Consider the following 20,555-nt stretch of genomic DNA (forward strand, 5'->3'; position numbering starts at 1 on the left):
TCTTGTATGCACTGTCTATGTTGCACCATGGTCCTGGAGGAACGTTGTTTCGTTTCACTGTGTACTCTGTATGTAGTTGAAATGACAATAAACCCACTTGACTTGACTTGACTTGACTTGAAATAACCCCGTTATTGTAACCTGGACTCCGACATCTGTCTGTCAGGATGGCGCTGCCGTGAGTGTGCATTGTTTCCGGGAGGTTTGGCTTTAAATTCCTCATCTGACATGCTTTGCTGATAGGTTAAAAGCTAGGATTTGCTTGGGAGGGCACCCCTCAGGGCGAGCTTAGCATGTTTGTTAATTGGCTAACTAATCACTTGTATAAATGTCTTAGGGCTTTGAGTTAACCGTATCAAATGCATTATAGCCGAAAAGCAAGTAGATAGGGTCAGGATGGCCGAGCGGTCTAAGGCGCTGCGTTCAGGTCGCAGTCTCCCCTGGAGGCGTGGGTTCGAATCCCACTTCTGACATGCGATTTTGATCAGTAGAAATATCACTTCAGCTTGGTTCCGCTTCCATGCTGCCCAGTCTTCCTGAGTGGCCAACTAAGCACATCCTTAAAAGTTATTGGATATTTACATTACAAGTTTCTGAGTGAAATAAACCCGTCATTGTAACCTGGACTCCGACATCTGTCTGTCAGGATGGCGCTGCCGTGAGTGTGCATTGTTTCCGGGAGGTTTGGCTTTAAATTCCTCATCTGACATACTTTGCTGATAGGTTAAAAGCTAGGATTTGCTTGGGAGGGCAACCCTCAGGGCAAGCCTAGCATGATTGTTAATTGGCTAACTAATCACTTGTATAAATGTCCTAGGACTTTGAGTTGACCGTATCAAATGCATTATAGCCGAAAAGCAAGTAGCTAGGGTCAGGATGGCCGAGCGGTCTAAGGCGCTGCGTTCAGGTCGCAGTCTCCCCTGGAGGCGTGGGTTCGAATCCCACTTCTGACATGCAATTTTGATCAGCAGAAATATCACTTCAGCTTCGGCCGCTACCATGCTACGCAGTTTTCCTAAGTGGCTAAGTAAGCACTTCTTTAAATGTTATTGGATATTTACATTACAAGTTTCTGAGTGAAATAACCCCGTCATTGTAACCTGGACTCCGACATCTGTCTGTCAGGATGGCGCTGCCGTGAGTGTGCATTGTTTCCGGGAGGTTTGGCTTTAAATTCCTCATCTGACATGCTTTGCTGATAGGTTAAAAGCTAGGATTTGCTTGGGAGGGCACCCCTCAGGGCAAGCTTAGCATGTTTGTTAATTGACTAACTAATCACTTGTGTAAATGTCTTAGGACTTTGAGTTAACCGTATCAAATGCATTATAGCCGAAAAACAAGTAGCTAGGGTCAGGATGGCCGAGCGGTCTAAGGCGCTGCGTTCAGGTTGCAGTCTCCCCTGGAGGCCTGGGTTCGAATCTCACTTCTGACATGCAATTTTGATCAGTAGAAATATCACTTCAGCTTGGTTCCGCTTCCATGCTGCCCAGTTTTCCTGAGTGGCCAACTAAGCACATCCTTAAATGTTATTGGATTTTTACATTACAAGTTTCTGAGTGAAATAACCCCGTCATTGTAACCTGGACTCCGACATCTGTCTGTCAGGATGGCGCTGCCGTAAGTGTGCATTGTTTCCGGGAGGTTTGGCTGTAAATTCCTCATCTGACATACTTTGCTGATAGGTTAAAAGCTAGGATTTGCTTGGGAGAGCACCCCTCAGGGCAACTTAGCATGTTTGTTAATTGGCTAACTAATCACTTGTATAAATGTCTTAGGACTTTGAGTTAACCGTATCAAATGCATTATAGCCGAAAATCAGGTAGCTAGGGTCAGGATGGCCGAGCGGTCTAAGGCGCTGCGTTCAGGTCGCAGTCTCCCCTGGAGGCGTGGGTTCGAGTCCCACTTCTGACATGCAATTTTGATCAGCAGAAATATCACTTCAGCTTCGGCCGCTACCATGCTACGCAGTTTTCCTAAGTGGCTAAGTAAGCACTACTTTAAATGTTATTGGATATTTACATTACAGGTTTCTGAGTGAAATAACCCCATTATTGTAACCTGGACTCCGACATCTGTCTGTCAGGATGGCGCTGCCGTGAGTGTGCATTGTTTCCGGGAGGTTTGGCTTTAAATTCCTCATCTGACATGCTTTGCTGATAGGTTAAAAGCTAGGATTTGCTTGGGAGGGCACCCCTCAGGGCAAGCTTAGCATGTTTGTTAATTGGCTAACTAATCACTTGTATAAATGTCCTAGGACTTTGAGTTAACCGTATCAAATGCATTATAGCCGAAAAGCACGTAGCTAGGGTCAGGATGGCCGAGCGGTCTAAGGCGCTGCGTTCAGGTCGCAGTCTCCCCTGGAGGCGTGGGTTCGAATCCCACTTCTGACATGCAATTTTGATCAGTAGAAATATCACTTCAGCTTGGTTCCGCTTCCATGCTGCCCAGTTTTCCTGAGTGGCCAACTAAGCACATCCTTAAATGTTATTGGATATTTACATTACAAGTTTCTGAGTGAAATAACCCAGTCATTGTAACCTGGACTCCGACATCTGTCTGTCAGGATGGCGCTGCCGTAAGTGTGCATTGTTTCCGGGAGGTTTGGCTTTAAATTCCTCATCTGACATACTTTGCTGATAGGTTAAAAGCTAGGATTTGCTTGGGAGGGCAACCCTCAGGGCAAGCTTAGCATGATTGTTAATTGGCTAACTAATCACTTGTATAAATGTCTTAGGACTTTGAGTTGACCGTATCCCACTTCTGACATGCAATTTTGATCAGCAGAAATATCACTTCAGCTTCGGCCGCTACCATGCTACGCAGTTTTCCTAAGTGGCTAAGTAAGCACTTCTTTAAATGTTATTGGATATTTACATTACAAGTTTCTGAGTGAAATAACCCCGTCATTGTAACCTGGACTCCGACATCTGTCTGTCAGGATGGCGCTGCCGTGAGTGTGCATTGTTTCCGGGAGGTTTGGCTTTAAATTCCTCATCTGACATGCTTTGCTGATAGGTTAAAAGCTAGGATTTGCTTGGGAGGGCACCCCTCAGGGCAAGCTTAGCATGTTTGTTAATTGGCTAACTAATCACTTGTGTAAATGTCCTAGGTCTTTGAGTTAACCGTATCAAATGCATTATAGCCGATAAGCAAGTAGCTAGGGTCAGGATGGCCGAGCGGTCTAAGGCGCTGCGTTCAGCTCGCAGTCTCCTCTGGAGGCGTGGGTTCGAATCCCACTTCTGACATGCAATTTTGATCAGCAGAAATATCACTTCAGCTTCGGCCGCTACCATGCTACGCAGTTTTCCTAAGTGGCTAAGTAAGCACTTCTTTAAATGTTATTGGATATTTACATTACAAGTTTCTGAGTAAAATAACCCCGTCATTGTAACCTGGACTCCGACATCTGTCTGTCAGGATGGCGCTGCCGTGAGTGTGCATTGTTTCCGGGAGGTTTGGCTTTAAATTCCTCATCTGACATGCTTTGCTGATAGGTTAAAAGCTAGGATTTGCTTGGGAGGGCACCCCTCAGGGCAAGCTTAGCATGTTTGTTAATTGGCTAACTAATCACTTGTGTAAATGTCTTAGGACTTTGAGTTAACCGTATCAAATGCATTATAGCCGAAAAGCAAGTAGCTAGGGTCAGGATGGCCGAGCGGTCTAAGGCGCTGCGTGCAGGTCGCAGTCTCCCTTGGAGCCGTGGGTTCGAATCCCACTTCTGACATGCAATTTTGATCAGCAGAAATATCACTTCAGCTTCGGCCGCTACCATGCTACGCAGTTTTCCTAAGTGGCTAAGTAAGCACTTCTTTAAATGTTATTGGATATTTACATTACAAGTTTCTGAGTGAAATAACCCCGTCATTGTAACCTGGACTCCGACATCTGTCTGTCAGGATGGCGCTGCCATGAGTGTGCATTGTTTCCGGGAGGTTTGGCTTTAAATTCCTCATCTGACATGCTTTGCTGATAGGTTAAAAGCTAGGATTTGCTTGGGAGGGCACCCCTCAGGGCAAGCTTAGCATGTTTGTTAATTGGCTAACTAATCACTTGTGTAAATGTCCTAGGACTTTGAGTTAACCGTATCAAATGCATTATAGCCGAAAAGCAAGTAGCTAGGGTCAGGATGGCCGAGCGGTCTAAGGCGCTGCGTTCAGGTCGCAGTCTCCCCTGGAGGCGTGGGTTCGAATCCCACTTCTGACATGCAATTTTGATCAGTAGAAATATCACTTCAGCTTGGTTCCGCTTCCATGCTGCCCAGTTTTCCTGAGTGGCCAACTAAGCACATCCTTACATGTTATTGGATATTTACATTACAAGTTTCTGAGTGAAATAACCCAGTCATTGTAACCTGGACTCCGACATCTGTCTGTCAGGATGGCGTTGCCGTAAGTGTGCATTGTTTCCGGGAGGTTTGGCTGTAAATTCCTCATCTGACATACTTTGCTGATAGGTTAAAAGCTAGGATTTGCTTGGGAGGGCAACCCTCAGGGCAAGCTTAGCATGATGGTTAATTGGCTAACTAATCACTTGTATAAATGTCTTAGGACTTTGAGTTGACCGTATCAAATGCATTATAGCCGAGAAGCAAGTAGTTAGGGTCAGGATGGCCGAGCGGTCTAAGGCGCTGCGTTCAGGTCGCAGTCTCCCCTGGAGGCGTGGGTTCGAATCCCACTTCTGACATGCAATTTTGATCAGCAGAAATATCACTTCAGCTTCGGCCGCTACCATGCTACGCAGTTTTCCTAAGTGGCTAAGTAAGCACTTCTTTAAATGTTATTGGATATTTACATTACAAGTTTCTGAGTGAAATAACCCCGTCATTGTAACCTGGACTCCGACATCTGTCTGTCAGGATGGCGCTGCCGTGAGTGTGCATTGTTTCCGGGAGGTTTGGCTTTAAATTCCTCATCTGACATGCTTTGCTGATAGGTTAAAAGCTAGGATTTGCTTGGGAGGGCACCCCTCAGGGCAAGCTTAGCATGTTTGTTAATTGGCTAACTAATCACTTGTGTAAATGTCTTAGGACTTTGAGTTAACCATATCAAATGCATTATAGCCGAAAAGCAAGTAGCTAGGTTCAGGATGGCCGAGCGGTCTAAGGCGCTGCGTGCAGGTCGCAGTCTCCCTTGGAGGCGTGGGTTCGAATCCCACTTCTGACATGCAAGTTTGATCAGCAGAAATATCACTTCAGCTTGGGCCGCTACCATGCTACACAGTTTTCCTAAGTGGCTAAGTAAGCACTTCTTTAAATGTTATTGGATATTTACATTACAAGTTTCTGAGTGAAATAACCCCGTCATTGTAACCTGGACTCCGACATCTGTCTGTCAGGATGGCGCTGCCGTGAGTGTGCATTGTTTCCGGGAGGTTTGGCTTTAAATTCCTCATCTGACATGCTTTGCTGATAGGTTAAAAGCTAGGATTTGCTTGGGAGGGCACCCCTCAGGGCAAGCTTAGCATGTTTGTTAATTGGCTAACTAATCACTTGTGTAAATGTCCTAGGACTTTGAGTTAACCGTATCAAATGCATTATAGCCGAAAAGCAAGTAGCTAAGGTCAGGATGGCCGAGCGGTCTAAGGCGCTGCGTTCAGGTCGCAGTCTCCCCTGGAGGCGTGGGTTCGAATCCCACTTCTGACATGCAATTTTGATCAGTAGAAATATCACTTCAGCTTGGTTCCGCTTCCATGCTGCCCAGTTTTCCTGAGTGGCCAACTAAGCACATCCTTACATGTTATTGGATATTTACATTACAAGTTTCTGAGTGAAATAACCCAGTCATTGTAACCTGGACTCCGACATCTGTCTGTCAGGATGGCGCTGCCGTAAGTGTGCATTGTTTCCGGGAGGTTTGGCTGTAAATTCCTCATCTGACATACTTTGCTGATAGGTTAAAAGCTAGGATTTGCTTGGGAGGGCAACCCTCAGGGCAAGCTTAGCATGATTGTTAATTGGCTAACTAATCACTTGTATAAATGTCTTAGGACTTTGAGTTGACCGTATCAAATGCATTGTAGCCGAAAAGCAAGCAGCTAGGGTCAGGATGGCAGAGCGGTCTAAGGTGCTGCGTTCAGGTCGCAGTCTCCCCTGGAGGCGTGGGTTCGAATCCCACTTCTGACATGCAAATTTGATCAGTAGAAATATCACTTCAGCTTCGGCCGCTACCATGCTACGCAGTTTTCCTAAGCGGCTAAGTAAGCACTTCTTTAAATGTTATTGGATATTTACATTACAAGTTTCTGAGTGAAATAACCCCGTCATTGTAACCTGGACTCCGACATCTGTCTGTCAGGATGGCGCTGCCGTGAGTGTGCATTGTTTCCGGGAGGTTTGGCTTTAAATTCCTCATCTGACATGCTTTGCTGATAGGTTAAAAGCTAGGATTTGCTTGGGAGGGCACCCCTCAGGGCAAGCTTAGCATGTTTGTTAATTGGCTAACTAATCACTTGTGTAAATGTCCTAGGACTTTGAGTTAACCGTATCAAATGCATTATAGCCGAAAAGCAAGTAGCTAGGGTCAGGATGGCCGAGCGGTCTAAGGCGCTGCGTTCAGGTCGCAGTCTCCCCTGGAGGCGTGGGTTCGAATCCCACTTCTGACATGCAATTTTGATCAGTAGAAATATCACTTCAGCTTGGTTCCGCTTCCATGCTGCCCAGTTTTCCTGAGTGGCCAACTAAGCACATCCTTAAATGTTATTGGATATTTACATTACAAGTTTCTGAGTGAAATAACCCAGTCATTGTAACCTGGACTCCGACATCTGTCTGTCAGGATGGCGCTGCCGTAAGTGTGCATTGTTTCCGGGAGGTTTGGCTTTAAATTCTTCATCTGACATACTTTGCTGATAGGTTAAAAGCTAGGATTTGCTTGGGAGGGCAACCCTCAGGGCAAGCTTAGCATGATTGTTAATTGGCTAACTAATCACTTGTGTAAATGTCTTAGGACTTTGAGTTAACCGTATCAAATGCATTATAGCCGAAAAACAAATCGCTAGGGTCAGGATGGCCGAGCGGTCTAAGGCGCTGTGTTTAGGTCGCAGTCTCCCCTGGAGGCGTGGGTTCGAATCCCACTTCTGACATGCAATTTTGATCAGTAGAAATATCACTTCAGCTTGGTTCCGCTTCCATGCTGCCCAGTTTTCCTGAGTGGCCAACTAAGCACATCCTTAAATGTTATTGGATATTTACATTACAAGTTTCTGAGTGAAATAACCCAGTCATTGTAACCTGGACTCCGACATCTGTCTGTCAGGATGGCGCTGCCGTAAGTGTGCATTGTTTCCGGGAGGTTTGGCTGTAAATTCCTCATCTGACATACTTTGCTGATAGGTTAAAAGCTAGGATTTGCTTGGGAGGGCAACCCTCAGGGCAAGCTTAGCATGATTGTTAATTGGCTAACTAATCACTTGTATAAATGTCTTAGGACTTTGAGTTGACCGTATCAAATGCATTGTAGCCGAAAAGCAAGCAGCTAGGGTCAGGATGGCCGAGCGGTCTAAGGTGCTGCGTTCAGGTCGCAGTCTCCCCTGGAGGCGTGGCTTCGAATCCCATTTCTGACATGCAATTTTGATCAGCAGAAATATCACTTCAGCTTGGTTCCGCTTCCATGCTGCCCAGTTTTCCTGAGTGGCCAACTAAGCACATCCTTAAATGTTATTGGATATTTACATTACAAGTTTCTGAGTGAAATAACCCAGTCATTGTAACCTGGACTCCGACATCTGTCTGTCAGGATGGCGCTGCCGTAAGTGTGCATTGTTTCCGGGAGGTTTGGCTTTAAATTCCTCATCTGACATACTTTGCTGATAGGTTAAAAGCTAGGATTTGCTTGGGAGGGCAACCCTCAGGGCAAGCTTAGCATGATTGTTAATTGGCTAGCTAATCACTTGTATAAATGTCTTAGGACTTTGAGTTGACCGTATCAAATGCATTATAGCCGAAAAGCAAGTAGTTAGGGTCAGGATGGCCGAGCGGTCTAAGGCGCTGCGTTCAGGTCCCAGTCTCCCCTGGAGGCGTGGGTTCGAATCCCACTTCTGACATGCAATTTTGATCAGCAGAAATATCACTTCAGCTTCGGCCGCTACCATGCTACGCAGTTTTCCTAAGTGGCTAAGTAAGCACTTCTTTAAATGTTATTGGATATTTACATTACAAGTTTCTGAGTGAAATAACCCCGTCATTGTAACCTGGACTCCGACATCTGTCTGTCAGGATGGCGCTGCCGTGAGTGTGCATTGTTTCCGGGAGGTTTGGCTTTAAATTCCTCATCTGACATGCTTTGCTGATAGGTTAAAAGCTAGGATTTGCTTGGGAGGGCACCCCTCAGGGCAAGCTTAGCATGTTTGTTAATTGGCTAACTAATCACTTGTGTAAATGTCTTAGGACTTTGAGTTAACCGTATCAAATGCATTATAGCCGAAAAACAAATCGCTAGGGTCAGGATGGCCGAGCGGTCTAAGGCGCTGCGTTCAGGTCGCAGTCTCCCCTGGAGGCGTGGGTTCGAATCCCACTTCTGACATGCAATTTTGATCAGTAGAAATATCACTTCAGCTTGGTTCCGCTTCCATGCTGCCCAGTTTTCCTGAGTGGCCAACTAAGCACATCCTTAAATGTTATTGGATATTTACATTACAAGTTTCTGAGTGAAATAACCCAGTCATTGTAACCTGGACTCCGACATCTGTCTGTCAGGATGGCGCTGCCGTAAGTGTGCATTGTTTCCGGGAGGTTTGGCTGTAAATTCCTCATCTGACATACTTTGCTGATAGGTTAAAAGCTAGGATTTGCTTGGGAGGGCAACCCTCAGGGCAAGCTTAGCATGATTGTTAATTGGCTAACTAATCACTTGTGTAAATGTCTTAGGACTTTGAGTTAACCGTATCAAATGCATTATAGCCGAAAAGCAAGTAGTTGGTTCAGGATGGCCGAGCGGTCTAAGGCGCTGCGTTCAGGTCGCAGTCTCCCCTGGAGGCGTGGGTTCGAATCCCACTTCTGACATGCAAATTTGATCAGTAGAAATATCACTTCAGCTTGGTTCCGCTTCCTTGCTGCCCAGTTTTCCTGAGTGGCCAACTAAGCACATCCTTAAATGTTATTGGATATTTACATTACAAGTTTCTGAGTGAAATAACCCAGTCATTGTAACCTGGACTCCGACATCTGTCTGTCAGGATGGCGCTGCCGTGAGTGTGCATTGTTTCCGGGAGGTTTGGCTTTAAATTCCTCATCTGACATGCTTTGCTGATAGGTTAAAAGCTAGGATTTGCTTGGGAGGGCACCCCTCAGGGCAAGCTTAGCATGTTTGTTAATTGGCTAACTAATCACTTGTATAAATGTCCTAGGACTTTGAGTTAACCGTATCAAATGCATTATAGCCGAAAAGCAAGTAGCTAGGGTCAGGATGGCCGAGCGGTCTAAGGCGCTGCGTTCAGGTCGCAGTTTCCCCTGGAGGCGTGGGCTCGAATCCCACTTCTGACATGCAATTTTGATCAGTAGAAATATCACTTCAGCTTGGTTCCGCTTCCATGCTGCCCAGTTTTCCTGAGTGGCCAACTAAGCACATCCTTAAATGTTATTGGATATTTACATTACAAGTTTCTGAGTGAAATAACCCAGTCATTGTAACCTGGACTCCGACATCTGTCTGTCAGGATGGCGCTGCCGTAAGTGTGCATTGTTTCCGGGAGGTTTGGCTTTAAATTCCTCATCTGACATACTTTGCTGATAGGTTAAAAGCTAGGATTTGCTTGGGAGGGCAACCCTCAGGGCAAGCTTAGCATGATTGTTAATTGGCTAACTAATCACTTGTATAAATGTCTTAGGACTTTGAGTTGACCGTATCAAATGCATTATAGCCGAAAAGCAAGTAGTTAGGGTCAGGATTGCCGAGCGGTCTAAGGCGCTGCGTTCAGATCGCAGTCTCTCCTGGAGGCGTGGGTTAGAATCCCACTTCTGACATGCAATTTTGATCAGCAGAAATATCACTTCAGCTTCGGCCGCTACCATGCTACGCAGTTTTCCTAAGTGGCTAAGTAAGCACTTCTTTAAATGTTATTGGATATTTACATTACAAGTTTCTGAGTGAAATAACCCCGTCATTGTAACCTGGACTCCGACATCTGTCTGTCAGGATGGCGCTGCCGTGAGTGTGCATTGTTTCCGGGAGGTTTGGCTTTAAATTCCTCATCTGACATGCTTTGCTGATAGGTTAAAAGCTAGGATTTGCTTGGGAGGGCACCCCTCAGGGCAAGCTTAGCATGTTTGTTAATTGGCTAACTAATCACTTGTGTAAATGTCCTAGGACTTTGAGTTAACCGTATCAAATGCATTATAGCCGAAAAGCAAGCAGCTAGGGTCAGGATGGCCGAGTGGTCTAAGGCGCTGCGTTCAGGTCGCAGTCTCCCCTGGAGGCGTGGGTTCGAATCCCACTTCTGACATGCAATTTTGATCAGCAGAAATATCACTTCAGCTTCGGCCGCTACCATGCTACGCAGTTTTCCTAAGTGGCTAAGTAAGCACTTCTTTAAATGTTATTGGATATTTACATTACAAGTTTCTGAGTGAAATAACCCCGTCATTGTAACCTGGACTCCGACATCTGTCTGTCAGGATGGCGCTGCCGTGAGTGTGCATTGTTTCCGGGAGGTTTGGCTTTAAATTCCTCATCTGACATGCTTTGCTGATAGGTTAAAAGCTAGGATTTGCTTGGGAGGGCACCCCTCAGGGCAAGCTTAGCATGTTTGTTAATTGGCTAACTAATCACTTGTGTAAATGTCTTAGGACTTTGAGTTAACCGTATCAAATGCATTATAGCCGAAAAACAAGTAGCTAGGGTCAGGATGGCCGAGCGGTCTAAGGCGCTGTCAGGATGGCGCTGCCGTGAGTGTGCATTGTTTCCGGGAGGTTTGGCTTTAAATTCCTCATCTGACATGCTTTGCTGATAGGTTAAAAGCTAGGATTTGCTTGGGAGGGCACCCCTCAGGGCAAGCTTAGCATGTTTGTTAATTGGCTAACTAATCACTTGTGTAAATGTCTTAGGACTTTGAGTTAACCGTATCAAATGCATTATAGCCGAAAAACAAATAGCTCGGGTCAGGATGGCCGAGCGGTCTGAGGCGCTGCGTTCAGGTCGCAGTCTCCCCTGGAGGCGTGGGTTCGAATCCCACTTCTGACATGCAATTTTGATCAGTAGAAATATCACTTCAGCTTGGTTCCGCTTCCATGCTGCCCAGTTTTCCTGAGTGGCCAACTAAGCACATCCTTAAATGTTATTGGATATTTACATTACAAGTTTCTGAGTGAAATAACCCAGTCATTGTAACCTGGACTCCGACATCTGTCTGTCAGGATGGCGCTGCCGTAAGTGTGCATTGTTTCCGGGAGGTTTGGCTGTAAATTCCTCATCTGACATACTTTGCTGATAGGTTAAAAGCTAGGATTTGCTTGGGAGGGCAACCCTCAGGGCAAGCTTAGCATGATTGTTAATTGGCTAACTAATCACTTGTATAAATGTCTTAGGACTTTGAGTTGACCGTATCAAATGCATTGTAACCGAAAAGCAAGCAGCTAGGGTCAGGATGGCCGAGCGGTCTAAGGCGCTGCGTTCAGGTCGCAGTCTCCCCTGGAGGCGTGGGTTCGAATCCCACTTCTGACATGCAATTTTGATCAGCAGAAATATCACTTCAGCTTGGGCCGCTACCATGCTACGCAGTTTTCCTAAGTGGCTAAGTAAGCACTTCTTTAAATGTTATTGGATATTTACATTACAAGTTTCTGAGTGAAATAACCCCGTCATTGTAACCTGGACTCCGACATCTGTCTGTCAGGATGGCGCTGCCGTGAGTGTGCATTGTTTCCGGGAGGTTTGGCTTTAAATTCCTCATCTGACATGCTTTGCTGATAGGTTAAAAGCTAGGATTTGCTTGGGAGGGCACCCCTCAGGGCAAGCTTAGCATGTTTGTTAATTGGCTAACTAATCACTTGTGTAAATGTCCTAGGACTTTGAGTTAACCGTATCAAATGCATTATAGCCGAAAAGCAAGTAGCTAGGGTCAGGATGGCCGAGCGGTCTAAGGCGCTGCGTTCAGGTCGCAGTCTCCTCTGGAGGCGTGGGTTCGAATCCCACTTCTGACATGCAATTTTGATCAGTAGAAATATCACTTCAGCTTGGTTCCGCTTCCATGCTGCCCAGTTTTCCTGAGTGGCCAACTAAGCACATCCTTACATTTTATTGGATATTTACATTACAAGTTTCTGAGTGAAATAACCCAGTCATTGTAACCTGGACTCCGACATCTGTCTGTCAGGATGGCGCTGCCGTAAGTGTGCATTGTTTCCGGGAGGTTTGGCTGTAAATTCCTCATCTGACATACTTTGCTGATAGGTTAAAAGCTAGGATTTGCTTGGGAGGGCAACCCTCAGGGCAAGCTTAGCATGATTGTTAATTGGCTAACTAATCACTTGTATAAATGTCTTAGGACTTTGAGTTGACCGTATCAAATGCATTGTAACCGAAAAGCAAGCAGCTAGGGTCAGGATGGCCGAGCGGTCTAAGGCGCTGCGTTCAGGTCGCAGTCTCCCCTGGAGGCGTGGGTTCGAATCCCACTTCTGACATGCAATTTTGATCAGCAGAAATATCACTTCAGCTTGGGCCGCTACCATGCTACGCAGTTTTCCTAAGTGGCTAAGTAAGCACTTCTTTAAATGTTATTGGATATTTACATTACAAGTTTCTGAGTGAAATAACCCCGTCATTGTAACCTGGACTCCGACATCTGTCTGTCAGGATGGCGCTGCCGTGAGTGTGCATTGTTTCCGGGAGGTTTGGCTTTAAATTCCTCATCTGACATGCTTTGCTGATAGGTTAAAAGCTAGGATTTGCTTGGGAGGGCACCCCTCAGGGCAAGCTTAGCATGTTTGTTAATTGGCTAACTAATCACTTGTGTAAATGTCCTAGGACTTTGAGTTAACCGTATCAAATGCATTATAGCCGAAAAACAAGTAGCTAGGGTCAGGATGGCCGAGCGGTCTAAGGCGCTGCGTTCAGGTCGCAGTCTCCTCTGGAGGCGTGGGTTCGAATCCCACTTCTGACATGCAATTTTGATCAGTAGAAATATCACTTCAGCTTGGTTCCGCTTCCATGCTGCCCAGTTTTCCTGAGTGGCCAACTAAGCACATCCTTACATGTTATTGGATATTTACATTACAAGTTTCTGAGTGAAATAACCCAGTCATTGTAACCTGGACTCCGACATCTGTCTGTCAGGATGGCGCTGCCGTAAGTGTGCATTGTTTCCGGGAGGTTTGGCTGTAAATTCCTCATCTGACATACTTTGCTGATAGGTTAAAAGCTAGGATTTGCTTGGGAGGGCAACCCTCAGGGCAAGCTTAGCATGATTGTTAATTGGCTAACTAATCACTTGTATAAATGTCTTAGGACTTTGAGTTGACCGTATCAAATGCATTGTAACCGAAAAGCAAGCAGCTAGGGTTAGGATGGCCGAGCGGTCTAAGGCGCTGCGTTCAGGTCGCAGTCTCCCCTGGAGGTGTGGGTTCGAATCCCACTTCTGACATGCAATTTTGATCAGCAGAAATATCACTTCAGCTTAGGCCGCTACCATGCTACGCAGTTTTCCTAAGTGGCTAAGTAAGCACTTCTTTAAATGTTATTGGATATTTACATTACAAGTTTCTGAGTGAAATAACCCCGTCATTGTAACCTGGACTCCGACATCTGTCTGTCAGGATGGCGCTGCCGTGAGTGTGCATTGTTTCCGGGAGGTTTGGCTTTAAATTCCTCATCTGACATGCTTTGCTGATAGGTTAAAAGCTAGGATTTGCTTGGGAGGGCACCCCTCAGGGCAAGCTTAGCATGTTTGTTAATTGGCTAACTAATCACTTGTGTAAATGTCTTAGGACTTTGAGTTAACCGTATCAAATGCATTATAGCCGAAAAACAAATCGCTAGGGTCAGGATGGCCGAGCGGTCTAAGGCGCTGCGTTTAGGTCGCAGTCTCCCCTGGAGGCGTGGGTTCGAATCCCACTTCTGACATGCAATTTTGATCAGTAGAAATATCACTTCAGCTTGGTTCCGCTTCCATGCTGCCCAGTTTTCCTGAGTGGCCAACTAAGCACATCCTTAAATGTTATTGGATATTTACATTACAAGTTTCTGAGTGAAATAACCCAGTCATTGTAACCTGGACTCCGACATCTGTCTGTCAGGATGGCGCTGCCGTAAGTGTGCATTGTTTCCGGGAGGTTTGGCTGTAAATTCCTCATCTGACATACTTTGCTGATAGGTTAAAAGCTAGGATTTGCTTGGGAGGGCAACCCTCAGGGCAAGCTTAGCATGATTGTTAATTGGCTAACTAATCACTTGTATAAATGTCTTAGGACTTTGAGTTGACCGTATCAAATGCATTGTAGCCGAAAAGCAAGCAGCTAGGGTCAGGATGGCCGAGCGGTCTAAGGTGCTGCGTTCAGGTCGCAGTCTCCCCTGGAGGCGTGGCTTCGAATCCCATTTCTGACATGCAATTTTGATCAGCAGAAATATCACTTCAGCTTGGTTCCGCTTCCATGCTGCCCAGTTTTCCTGAGTGGCCAACTAAGCACATCCTTAAATGTTATTGGATATTTACATTACAAGTTTCTGAGTGAAATAACCCAGTCATTGTAACCTGGACTCCGACATCTGTCTGTCAGGATGGCGCAGCCGTAAGTGTGCATTGTTTCCGGGAGGTTTGGCTTTAAATTCCTCATCTGACATACTTTGCTGATAGGTTAAAAGCTAGGATTTGCTTGGGAGGGCAACCCTCAGGGCAAGCTTAGCATGATTGTTAATTGGCTAGCTAATCACTTGTATAAATGTCTTAGGACTTTGAGTTGACCGTATCAAATGCATTATAGCCGAAAAGCAAGTAGTTAGGGTCAGGATGGCCGAGCGGTCTAAGGCGCTGCGTTCAGGTCGCAGTCTCCCCTGGAGGCGTGGGTTCGAATCCCACTTCTGACATGCAATTTTGATCAGCAGAAATATCACTTCAGCTTCGGCCGCTACCATGCTACGCAGTTTTCCTAAGTGGCTAAGTAAGCACTTCTTTAAATGTTATTGGATATTTACATTACAAGTTTCTGAGTGAAATAACCCCGTCATTGTAACCTGGACTCCGACATCTGTCTGTCAGGATGGCGCTGCCGTGAGTGTGCATTGTTTCCGGGAGGTTTGGCTTTAAATTCCTCATCTGACATGCTTTGCTGATAGGTTAAAAGCTAGGATTTGCTTGGGAGGGCACCCCTCAGGGCAAGCTTAGCATGTTTGTTAATTGGCTAACTAATCACTTGTGTAAATGTCTTAGGACTTTGAGTTAACCGTATCAAATGCATTATAGCCGAAAAACAAATCGCTAGGGTCAGGATGGCCGAGCGGTCTAAGGCGCTGCGTTCAGGTCGCAGTCTCCCCTGGAGGCGTGGGTTCGAATCCCACTTCTGACATGCAATTTTGATCAGTAGAAATATCACTTCAGCTTGGTTCCGCTTCCATGCTGCCCAGTTTTCCTGAGTGGCCAACTAAGCACATCCTTAAATGTTATTGGATATTTACATTACAAGTTTCTGAGTGAAATAACCCAGTCATTGTAACCTGGACTCCGACATCTGTCTGTCAGGATGGCGCTGCCGTAAGTGTGCATTGTTTCCGGGAGGTTTGGCTGTAAATTCCTCATCTGACATACTTTGCTGATAGGTTAAAAGCTAGGATTTGCTTGGGAGGGCAACCCTCAGGGCAAGCTTAGCATGATTGTTAATTGGCTAACTAATCACTTGTGTAAATGTCTTAGGACTTTGAGTTAACCGTATCAAATGCATTATAGCCGAAAAGCAAGTAGTTGGTTCAGGATGGCCGAGCGGTCTAAGGCGCTGCGTTCAGGTCGCAGTCTCCCCTGGAGGCGTGGGTTCGAATCCCACTTCTGACATGCAAATTTGATCAGTAGAAATATCACTTCAGCTTGGTTCCGCTTCCTTGCTGCCCAGTTTTCCTGAGTGGCCAACTAAGCACATCCTTAAATGTTATTGGATATTTACATTACAAGTTTCTGAGTGAAATAACCCAGTCATTGTAACCTGGACTCCGACATCTGTCTGTCAGGATGGCGCTGCCGTAAGTGTGCATTGTTTCCGGGAGGTTTGGCTTTAAATTCTTCATCTGACATACTTTGCTGATAGGTTAAAAGCTAGGATTTGCTTGGGAGGGCAACCCTCAGGGCAAGCTTAGCATGTTTGTTAATTGGCTAACTAATCACTTGTGTAAATGTCTTAGGACTTTGAGTTAACCGTATCAAATGCATTATAGCCGAAAAACAAATCGCTAGGGTCAGGATGGCCGAGCGGTCTAAGGCGCTGCGTTTAGGTCGCAGTCTCCCCTGGAGGCGTGGGTTCGAATCCCACTTCTGACATGCAATTTTGATCAGTAGAAATATCACTTCAGCTTGGTTCCGCTTCCATGCTGCCCAGTTTTCCTGAGTGGCCAACTAAGCACATCCTTAAATGTTATTGGATATTTACATTACAAGTTTCTGAGTGAAATAACCCAGTCATTGTAACCTGGACTCCGACATCTGTCTGTCAGGATGGCGCTGCCGTAAGTGTGCATTGTTTCCGGGAGGTTTGGCTGTAAATTCCTCATCTGACATACTTTGCTGATAGGTTAAAAGCTAGGATTTGCTTGGGAGGGCAACCCTCAGGGCAAGCTTAGCATGATTGTTAATTGGCTAACTAATCACTTGTATAAATGTCTTAGGACTTTGAGTTGACCGTATCAAATGCATTGTAGCCGAAAAGCAAGCAGCTAGGGTCAGGATGGCCGAGCGGTCTAAGGTGCTGCGTTCAGGTCGCAGTCTCCCCCTGGAGGCGTGGATTCGAATCCCATTTCTGACATGCAATTTTGATCAGCAGAAATATCACTTCAGCTTCGGCCGCTACCATGCTACGCAGTTTTCTTAAGTGGCTAAGTAAGCACTTCTTTAAATGTTATTGGATATTTACATTACAAGTTTCTGAGTGAAATAACCCCGTCATTGTAACCTGGACTCCGACATCTGTCTGTCAGGATGGCGCTGCCGTGAGTGTGCATTGTTTCCGGGAGGTTTGGCTTTAAATTCCTCATCTGACATGCTTTGCTGATAGGTTAAAAGCTAGGATTTGCTTGGGAGGGCACCCCTCAGGGCAAGCTTAGCATGTTTGTTAATTGGCTAACTAATCACTTGTATAAATGTCCTAGGACTTTGAGTTAACCGTATCAAATGCATTATAGCCGAAAAGCAAGTAGCTAGGGTCAGGATGGCCGAGCGGTCTAAGGCGCTGCGTTCAGGTCGCAGTTTCCCCTGGAGGCGTGGGTTCGAATCCCACTTCTGACATGCAATTTTGATCAGTAGAAATATCACTTCAGCTTGGTTCCGCTTCCATGCTGCCCAGTTTTCCTGAGTGGCCAACTAAGCACATCCTTAAATGTTATTGGATATTTACATTACAAGTTTCTGAGTGAAATAACCCAGTCATTGTAACCTGGACTCCGACATCTGTCTGTCAGGATGGCGCTGCCGTAAGTGTGCATTGTTTCCGGGAGGTTTGGCTTTAAATTCCTCATCTGACATACTTTGCTGATAGGTTAAAAGCTAGGATTTGCTTGGGAGGGCAACCCTCAGGGCAAGCTTAGCATGATTGTTAATTGGCTAACTAATCACTTGTATAAATGTCTTAGGACTTTGAGTTGACCGTATCAAATGCATTATAGCCGAAAAGCAAGTAGTTAGGGTCAGGATGGCCGAGCGGTCTAAGGCGCTGCGTTCAGATCGCAGTCTCTCCTGGAGGCGTGGGTTAGAATCCCACTTCTGACATGCAATTTTGATCAGCAGAAATATCACTTCAGCTTCGGCCGCTACCATGCTACGCAGTTTTCCTAAGTGGCTAAGTAAGCACTTCTTTAAATGTTATTGGATATTTACATTACAAGTTTCTGAGTGAAATAACCCCGTCATTGTAACCTGGACTCCGACATCTGTCTGTCAGGATGGCGCTGCCGTGAGTGTGCATTGTTTCCGGGAGGTTTGGCTTTAAATTCCTCATCTGACATGCTTTGCTGATAGGTTAAAAGCTAGGATTTGCTTGGGAGGGCACCCCTCAGGGCAAGCTTAGCATGTTTGTTAATTGGCTAACTAATCACTTGTGTAAATGTCCTAGGACTTTGAGTTAACCGTATCAAATGCATTATAGCCGAAAAGCAAGCAGCTAGGGTCAGGATGGCCGAGCGGTCTAAGGCGCTGCGTTCAGGTCGCAGTCTCCCCTGGAGGCGTGGGTTCGAATCCCACTTCTGACATGCAATTTTGATCAGCAGAAATATCACTTCAGCTTGGGCCGCTACCATGCTACGCAGTTTTCCTAAGTGGCTAAGTAAGCACTTCTTTAAATGTTATTGGATATTTACATTACAAGTTTCTGAGTGAAATAACCCCGTCATTGTAACCTGGACTCCGACATCTGTCTGTCAGGATGGCGCTGCCGTGAGTGTGCATTGTTTCCGGGAGGTTTGGCTTTAAATTCCTCATCTGACATGCTTTGCTGATAGGTTAAAAGCTAGGATTTGCTTGGGAGGGCACCCCTCAGGGCAAGCTTAGCATGTTTGTTAATTGGCTAACTAATCACTTGTGTAAATGTCTTAGGACTTTGAGTTAACCGTATCAAATGCATTATAGCCGAAAAACAAGTAGCTAGGGTCAGGATGGCCGAGCGGTCTAAGGCGCTGTCAGGATGGCGCTGCCGTGAGTGTGCATTGTTTCCGGGAGGTTTGGCTTTAAATTCCTCATCTGACATGCTTTGCTGATAGGTTAAAAGCTAGGATTTGCTTGGGAGGGCACCCCTCAGGGCAAGCTTAGCATGTTTGTTAATTGGCTAACTAATCACTTGTGTAAATGTCTTAGGACTTTGAGTTAACCGTATCAAATGCATTATAGCCGAAAAACAAATAGCTCGGGTCAGGATGGCCGAGCGGTCTGAGGCGCTGCGTTCAGGTCGCAGTCTCCCCTGGAGGCGTGGGTTCGAATCCCACTTCTGACATGCAATTTTGATCAGTAGAAATATCACTTCAGCTTGGTTCCGCTTCCATGCTGCCCAGTTTTCCTGAGTGGCCAACTAAGCACATCCTTAAATGTTATTGGATATTTACATTACAAGTTTCTGAGTGAAATAACCCAGTCATTGTAACCTGGACTCCGACATCTGTCTGTCAGGATGGCGCTGCCGTAAGTGTGCATTGTTTCCGGGAGGTTTGGCTGTAAATTCCTCATCTGACATACTTTGCTGATAGGTTAAAAGCTAGGATTTGCTTGGGAGGGCAACCCTCAGGGCAAGCTTAGCATGATTGTTAATTGGCTAACTAATCACTTGTATAAATGTCTTAGGACTTTGAGTTGACCGTATCAAATGCATTGTAACCGAAAAGCAAGCAGCTAGGGTCAGGATGGCCGAGCGGTCTAAGGCGCTGCGTTCAGGTCGCAGTCTCCCCTGGAGGCGTGGGTTCGAATCCCACTTCTGACATGCAATTTTGATCAGCAGAAATATCACTTCAGCTTGGGCCGCTACCATGCTACGCAGTTTTCCTAAGTGGCTAAGTAAGCACTTCTTGAAATTTTATTGGATATTTACATTACAAGTTTCTGAGTGAAATAACCCCGTCATTGTAACCTGGACTCCGACATCTGTCTGTCAGGATGGCGCTGCCGTGAGTGTGCATTGTTTCCGGGAGGTTTGGCTTTAAATTCCTCATCTGACATGCTTTGCTGATAGGTTAAAAGCTAGGATTTGCTTGGGAGGGCACCCCTCAGGGCAAGCTTAGCATGTTTGTTAATTGGCTAACTAATCACTTGTGTAAATGTCCTAGGACTTTGAGTTAACCGTATCAAATGCATTATAGCCGAAAAGCAAGTAGCTAGGGTCAGGATGGCCGAGCGGTCTAAGTCGCTGCGTTCAGGTCGCAGTCTCCTCTGGAGGCGTGGGTTCGAATCCCACTTCTGACATGCAATTTTGATCAGTAGAAATATCACTTCAGCTTGGTTCCGCTTCCATGCTGCCCAGTTTTCCTGAGTGGCCAACTAAGCACATCCTTACATTTTATTGGATATTTACATTACAAGTTTCTGAGTGAAATAACCCAGTCATTGTAACCTGGACTCCGACATCTGTCTGTCAGGATGGCGCTGCCGTAAGTGTGCATTGTTTCCGGGAGGTTTGGCTGTAAATTCCTCATCTGACATACTTTGCTGATAGGTTAAAAGCTAGGATTTGCTTGGGAGGGCAACCCTCAGGGCAAGCTTAGCATGATTGTTAATTGGCTAACTAATCACTTGTATAAATGTCTTAGGACTTTGAGTTGACCGTATCAAATGCATTGTAACCGAAAAGCAAGCAGCTAGGGTCAGGATGGCCGAGCGGTCTAAGGCGCTGCGTTCAGGTCGCAGTCTCCCCTGGAGGCGTGGGTTCGAATCCCACTTCTGACATGCAATTTTGA

The 20,555-nt window shown here is 45.8% G+C and overlaps 25 non-coding genes across 25 annotated transcripts; all 25 read left to right on the forward strand.

The window, feature by feature from the left end:
* The first annotated feature begins 390 nt into the window (after positions 1–390).
* Positions 391–473, forward strand: trnal-cag (transfer RNA leucine (anticodon CAG)). The gene has a single exon. It is a non-coding gene; the product is annotated as a tRNA-Leu (tRNA).
* Positions 474–870: 397 nt separating this feature from the next.
* trnal-cag (transfer RNA leucine (anticodon CAG)) lies at positions 871–953 on the forward strand. The gene has a single exon. It is a non-coding gene; the product is annotated as a tRNA-Leu (tRNA).
* Positions 954–1,828: 875 nt separating this feature from the next.
* Positions 1,829–1,911, forward strand: trnal-cag (transfer RNA leucine (anticodon CAG)). The gene has a single exon. It is a non-coding gene; the product is annotated as a tRNA-Leu (tRNA).
* A 396-nt stretch (positions 1,912–2,307) lies between these two features.
* Positions 2,308–2,390, forward strand: trnal-cag (transfer RNA leucine (anticodon CAG)). The gene has a single exon. It is a non-coding gene; the product is annotated as a tRNA-Leu (tRNA).
* Positions 2,391–3,162: 772 nt separating this feature from the next.
* trnal-cag (transfer RNA leucine (anticodon CAG)) lies at positions 3,163–3,245 on the forward strand. The gene has a single exon. It is a non-coding gene; the product is annotated as a tRNA-Leu (tRNA).
* An 875-nt stretch (positions 3,246–4,120) lies between these two features.
* Positions 4,121–4,203, forward strand: trnal-cag (transfer RNA leucine (anticodon CAG)). Its single transcript has one exon. It is a non-coding gene; the product is annotated as a tRNA-Leu (tRNA).
* Positions 4,204–4,600: 397 nt separating this feature from the next.
* Positions 4,601–4,683, forward strand: trnal-cag (transfer RNA leucine (anticodon CAG)). Its single transcript has one exon. It is a non-coding gene; the product is annotated as a tRNA-Leu (tRNA).
* An 875-nt stretch (positions 4,684–5,558) lies between these two features.
* Positions 5,559–5,641, forward strand: trnal-cag (transfer RNA leucine (anticodon CAG)). Its single transcript has one exon. It is a non-coding gene; the product is annotated as a tRNA-Leu (tRNA).
* An 876-nt stretch (positions 5,642–6,517) lies between these two features.
* trnal-cag (transfer RNA leucine (anticodon CAG)) lies at positions 6,518–6,600 on the forward strand. Its single transcript has one exon. It is a non-coding gene; the product is annotated as a tRNA-Leu (tRNA).
* Positions 6,601–6,997: 397 nt separating this feature from the next.
* trnal-uag (transfer RNA leucine (anticodon UAG)) lies at positions 6,998–7,080 on the forward strand. The gene has a single exon. It is a non-coding gene; the product is annotated as a tRNA-Leu (tRNA).
* Positions 7,081–7,957: 877 nt separating this feature from the next.
* On the forward strand, positions 7,958–8,040 carry trnal-cag (transfer RNA leucine (anticodon CAG)). The gene has a single exon. It is a non-coding gene; the product is annotated as a tRNA-Leu (tRNA).
* Positions 8,041–8,436: 396 nt separating this feature from the next.
* Positions 8,437–8,519, forward strand: trnal-cag (transfer RNA leucine (anticodon CAG)). Its single transcript has one exon. It is a non-coding gene; the product is annotated as a tRNA-Leu (tRNA).
* Positions 8,520–10,354: 1,835 nt separating this feature from the next.
* Positions 10,355–10,437, forward strand: trnal-cag (transfer RNA leucine (anticodon CAG)). Its single transcript has one exon. It is a non-coding gene; the product is annotated as a tRNA-Leu (tRNA).
* Positions 10,438–11,571: 1,134 nt separating this feature from the next.
* trnal-cag (transfer RNA leucine (anticodon CAG)) lies at positions 11,572–11,654 on the forward strand. Its single transcript has one exon. It is a non-coding gene; the product is annotated as a tRNA-Leu (tRNA).
* A 396-nt stretch (positions 11,655–12,050) lies between these two features.
* Positions 12,051–12,133, forward strand: trnal-cag (transfer RNA leucine (anticodon CAG)). The gene has a single exon. It is a non-coding gene; the product is annotated as a tRNA-Leu (tRNA).
* A 397-nt stretch (positions 12,134–12,530) lies between these two features.
* trnal-cag (transfer RNA leucine (anticodon CAG)) lies at positions 12,531–12,613 on the forward strand. Its single transcript has one exon. It is a non-coding gene; the product is annotated as a tRNA-Leu (tRNA).
* A 396-nt stretch (positions 12,614–13,009) lies between these two features.
* Positions 13,010–13,092, forward strand: trnal-cag (transfer RNA leucine (anticodon CAG)). The gene has a single exon. It is a non-coding gene; the product is annotated as a tRNA-Leu (tRNA).
* An 876-nt stretch (positions 13,093–13,968) lies between these two features.
* trnal-uag (transfer RNA leucine (anticodon UAG)) lies at positions 13,969–14,051 on the forward strand. Its single transcript has one exon. It is a non-coding gene; the product is annotated as a tRNA-Leu (tRNA).
* Positions 14,052–14,928: 877 nt separating this feature from the next.
* Positions 14,929–15,011, forward strand: trnal-cag (transfer RNA leucine (anticodon CAG)). Its single transcript has one exon. It is a non-coding gene; the product is annotated as a tRNA-Leu (tRNA).
* Positions 15,012–15,407: 396 nt separating this feature from the next.
* On the forward strand, positions 15,408–15,490 carry trnal-cag (transfer RNA leucine (anticodon CAG)). The gene has a single exon. It is a non-coding gene; the product is annotated as a tRNA-Leu (tRNA).
* Positions 15,491–16,366: 876 nt separating this feature from the next.
* Positions 16,367–16,449, forward strand: trnal-uag (transfer RNA leucine (anticodon UAG)). Its single transcript has one exon. It is a non-coding gene; the product is annotated as a tRNA-Leu (tRNA).
* Positions 16,450–17,326: 877 nt separating this feature from the next.
* On the forward strand, positions 17,327–17,409 carry trnal-cag (transfer RNA leucine (anticodon CAG)). Its single transcript has one exon. It is a non-coding gene; the product is annotated as a tRNA-Leu (tRNA).
* An 876-nt stretch (positions 17,410–18,285) lies between these two features.
* trnal-cag (transfer RNA leucine (anticodon CAG)) lies at positions 18,286–18,368 on the forward strand. The gene has a single exon. It is a non-coding gene; the product is annotated as a tRNA-Leu (tRNA).
* Positions 18,369–19,502: 1,134 nt separating this feature from the next.
* trnal-cag (transfer RNA leucine (anticodon CAG)) lies at positions 19,503–19,585 on the forward strand. Its single transcript has one exon. It is a non-coding gene; the product is annotated as a tRNA-Leu (tRNA).
* Positions 19,586–20,461: 876 nt separating this feature from the next.
* trnal-cag (transfer RNA leucine (anticodon CAG)) lies at positions 20,462–20,544 on the forward strand. The gene has a single exon. It is a non-coding gene; the product is annotated as a tRNA-Leu (tRNA).
* Positions 20,545–20,555: the final 11 nt, after the last annotated feature.

Source organism: Salminus brasiliensis, chromosome 1 (genome assembly GCF_030463535.1).
Source record: "Salminus brasiliensis chromosome 1, fSalBra1.hap2, whole genome shotgun sequence".
In the NCBI taxonomy this organism is placed as follows: domain Eukaryota; kingdom Metazoa; phylum Chordata; class Actinopteri; order Characiformes; family Bryconidae; genus Salminus; species Salminus brasiliensis.